Consider the following 4,671-nt stretch of genomic DNA (forward strand, 5'->3'; position numbering starts at 1 on the left):
TCACAACAAATGTATAAAAACAAAATATATATTTATCGAATTCATTGTCATTTGAAATCCATACACATCAATTAAAAAATAAAAAAATCAAAAAAAGAAGTATTGTCATCCAATTGACTCAAACTAAAATAACTGAAAATTAAAACTTAAATCTAGATAAAGGGTCTATGTTAAAGATCAAAGTGTAAAAAAAAAAAAAAAAAAAAAAAAAACTAGTCAATCCAAGCCTCTATGCTTAATGCCATGTGGAACTCTGCGGTGGCTGAATAGACTTCTTAATAAATTATCCTGCAATCAATAAAATGTAAATAAATAAATAACAATTAATAATGTTGTAGCAAAAATTCATAAGAAATTCATAGCTTAGAGTATCACATTACCTTCAAGAGAACAAGATGCATCATTGCTCCTAAAAAGGTGATTTGCTTCTTGACTATTAAAGTGATTAAGCCCCTATCACAAAGATACAATATTGGCAAAATCAATAACAATAAGAATCATAGAGTTCTAAGAATAAAATAAACTTTAGAGATTGATAAAATTTTAGTAACATTACCTGTTCCTCAAATGAAAAATCTTCCATTTGACAACTTGGATTTGATTGTTTAACATATAAAATTAAGGTGACTTGAACTTCTAACATATTAACTTTATTTTTCAGGAAAATAACTTGTTCAAGGACATCTTCTCTTCTATTTTCCTTAGAGGCAAGCCTAGCTCCCAATCCTATCCCTTGAATGCATCTATGTTTATCTTTCTTTAACACCTGAGAAAAGATGTTGGTGTCCCAATTACTCTTGCCATTGCCCTGAGAGGCATCAATTTCTGCTTTATTTTCCTTGACTTTTTCCTGCAATTAACATATAAAATATACATATCATACACATTTATTATGCTTGGTTTATTTGGAAAAAGAATTAGTTGATTGGTATTTTGATTAAAAAAATATTAAACGAAGGAAAACATACAATTGCTTTTTATGCAATCCCATCAATTGGACATCCATCTGCATGTTCATGAGTGATTATGTATCAACCTTACACTCAGTCCCAACCTCACCCCCTCCCAAGAATCCTACCTCAATATGACTCTTCAACCTAAACCTAATTCAAGCAGGACTGGCCTTAACCTATTAGGAATTTAGGATTAACCTGAAACTATAAAACACCCACAACAGCTCCTTCCCAAACCCAACTGAAAACCCTTAGGCATCAATTTCCCACCTCTAACTTCAGTTCTCAATTCTTGAATTCCATAACAGCAAGGTTACAAGCTTCAACACCATAATTCCCTAATCCTAAGCCTGGCGGAACACTTCTAGGGTTTTACCCAACAACATTAAACCCCCAATTCCTCCAAGAAACCTCCTATTACAAATGCATACAGCCTTAGAAGTCTGTTGGGTGCCTAAGAGAGGATCCTGGAGTGAGCCTAAATCTAGGCCAACATCCCTACAAACTAAAACCTAGATTTTGTTTCACATCAACCAATCAAAATTTTTGGAATCCTTAGGGTCATACTGGTAAGCTCATATTGTCAGGCAATAGCCATGGGTAGAGCCAAATAAAAAACATGAAATCCAATAAAACAATAAATAATACAAAACCACTAGGTACCCGGATATTCTACCCACAGGTGAGAAATGCAGCACATAGTATCTTTGCAGATGCTGACCTATCCTCCTCTGACCTATTTAATGTTATGTGATATAACTTCTCAATCTCCTCTAAGCTAAAAGCAACAAAGTTGATTTTAGACTAAACAAACAATGGATGCATTAAAATGAGCAGCAATATGAAAATTCTAATGACATACCCGAAGCAGGAGTTGCAGTTAGGGCGTTCTTTAGAGGACCAGCTAATGAAGCCCCTTCCATGAAGGCAGTCCAAGGAGATCCTTGAGCTGGTGATGGATTCAAGGACGGGGTTACTGATGGAAGCACATAACCAGGCCAGAAGTAAGCAGACGTATCAATCAACTTCCTTGCAATACAAGCCTCCACTATGAGATGTCTCATGTTCCCACCTGCCATAGGAATTAAGTTCTAGCAAAATACAGAAAGCACAATGTAGAAAGTACTCTGTGAGTAAAATAGAGATCATAAAGTCTATTAACAACCCATTTCTCTTGACAATTTTACCAACATATCCAAAAAGGTTTAAGAAAGTATACAAGCATTGATCAAAAAGTTAGTAGGGAAATAGGATAATGAACAAGGTCACCTGCTTTCACATAAATATTAGCACGGCTACCACCATTAAAACTCTCATTTCCATTCGTAAAAACAACTGGCGTCTGTTCAACTGATACTCCAAACCCGAAGCTTTCTGTACATTTGCAGATAATCTTACCAAAAGCTCACCAGCTGATTTCAAATTTGAGGAGACTGACTTATAAGCTTCAAGAAACTGAATTCTTTGAACAAGCCCAATGAATTTCTCAGCCTAATTTCTCAAGACCAAGAAACTTATTAGAACTTCTAAGAGTCCAAGAATATCTAAATTTGAAACCAGAGAATATCATGTTTTACATGCATCTGTATTACAAACAATGACAGTAATAATGATGAATTCTTGATTGATTCAATTTAAAAATGCTTTAACTCTCTGTAGATTATATTAACAGCAGAACCAAACACTTAGCATAAATCAGAAACAAAATTAAAGTTTAGGTAAATATGCTATGACAAAAGCTAACACAGTCAGCCCTTAGGATATTAAGCAAGGACAGGAATAAGATCAATGAGGAACATCATAATGATTATTACATTTATATGGAGGACCGGATAAAGAAGAGAGAAAACTTTGAGATAAAGCCTTGGAATTGCAGGAGAGGGACAGAATTATGAAGCACACACTCAAGTCAGTAACCCAAAATCACTAAGGAACCAATATTTCAGGAAAGAAAGTGAGAGGATTAAAAAAAACGAAACAAAGTAACCGGTGGAGATGGGTTGTAAAGGATAAGTCTTTGAATTCGAATTCAGAGACTTATCCTTTACAGAAAGTAACATATGGAAGCGGAAGTAGCATTCGGTGGAACAGCCCCTTGTTCACCAGAAACTGGTCTTCCCTTCTCCCCGAACGCATTAACCAGTAACAACAACAAAAGCAGAACTGCATTTCCTATTGATCAAACTAATCAAAAACACAAAATTACAAGGAAAGTGAGAAATCTGAACAATACCTGTAACTTCAATATAGATCGTTTTCCTTATATAGTAGTATTCGACTTTGAAAGAGAAGATTCAATGGAGTAGAAGAAGATGCAGAACTATTGACGGAAATGGACCCTTACAAAAGCATCTGTAGAAGAGAGAAAAAATTTGTTTTTTTCTTGGAATGTTTTGTAGGAGAGATGCAGAAACCCGTCGAACCGTGCATCACAATTTTCTTCAGAAATAAACTGGAGAAAAAAAACCCAAAGACTACAAAATAAAGAAAACAACAATAAGAGATGAAAACACTAACCTAAGCAGTAATCACTTGAAGATACTTCTTCTCTAACACTATTTCTGCTTGAGGATACTTCTTCTCTAACACTCGTATGAGTTGTTCCAGGCTTCCTCACAACCTAACAATCAGAATCGAGAGGGCGTTGGGGTTGCAAGAGGAGAGGAGGGGAAAAAGTGCGCAGAAGGGAATGGGGTGAAGAAGAAAAAGCGAAAGACAGAGATCGACGAACACAGGGGATAAAGGACGAGTTGGAGTGAGCCAGAGCAAGAGACGATCTGAGAGACACAACGAGAGAGAAACAATAGATACTTCTTCATCGAGAGGGGGAAATTAGGGGTAAAAAGGGCGCCATATTTGGGCGGGTTTATTTTGGGAATTGCTGGCAATTTAATTTAAGCAGAATAGCAGATACAGTTCGATTTCCTGAAAATCACGAGTGAATACAATAATTTCGAGACGTTTTATGAAAATCGCCCCCCTAAATAAAGATCTTCTGCGGCGCTTGGTGCTTTATAAAACACCACACTAGACTTGTAAATGGATAGCCGGTTCTGAATTCGTATTCATTTAAGAGTATTCATATCTACAAATTTTATTACCGAAAAATATTTGTATCCATATGTTAAGCAATCAGATTTGGAATCGGATAATTACTTATTGGATCAAATTATATCTGGATAAAAAATTATCCAAATAGAGTCAAATGTTCAACATTTTTTTCTCTGAAAATAGATCATAATCTGATTAGGAAACCCGTATTTCATAATCGAATAATCGAAAATAAAAAAATTATTCAGTTAAAGTAAAATATTAAACATTTTTCTCAAAAAATGGCTGATAATTGGATTTGAAAACCATTAATTGGTAATCAGAAATTGGGTAACCTTAAATTGTAAATCGAAAATAAAAAATAAAAAATAAAAAAATGGCAATCACCAATCAATAATCGGATAGTTTATCAGATCGGATTATTATCAGATATCCAATAAAGTTTCGGATTCGAATTTGGATGTCTTCTCTAAATTTTTGTCGGATTCGGAATAAACCACCACAAATTAAAAATTAAAAGCATCACCGATTCCCCTTTTTCTTGTAGTGAATAATTGTTTTTAAACCAATAGCTCACAAAACACAATCAGCAAAGGACCTATTCCTTTAAAGTGACCTGAACACGAGGTTCCCTATAGGAACTTGACCTGTATCCACTATTATTGTC

General features: G+C 34.7%; 1 long non-coding RNA gene across 2 annotated transcripts; it reads right to left on the minus strand.

Annotated features, from left to right (window-relative positions):
- Positions 1-205: 205 nt before the first annotated feature.
- On the minus strand, positions 206-3,889 carry LOC149029335 (uncharacterized). Of its 2 annotated transcripts, XR_016172433.1 has the most exons (5): positions 3,471-3,889; positions 1,816-2,444; positions 557-850; positions 381-453; positions 206-288 (listed from the first exon to the last, which is right to left on the minus strand). It is a non-coding gene; the product is annotated as an uncharacterized LOC149029335 (long non-coding RNA). The 2 variants fall into 2 exon arrangements; XR_016172434.1 differs by lacking the exon at positions 557-850.
- Between the last annotated feature and the right edge of the window lie 782 nt (positions 3,890-4,671).

The sequence above is a fragment of the Hakea prostrata genome, chromosome 1 (genome assembly GCF_041222555.1).
Source record: "Hakea prostrata isolate BN-2017 chromosome 1, UWA_Hpros_2, whole genome shotgun sequence".
Lineage (NCBI taxonomy): Eukaryota > Viridiplantae > Streptophyta > Magnoliopsida > Proteales > Proteaceae > Hakea > Hakea prostrata.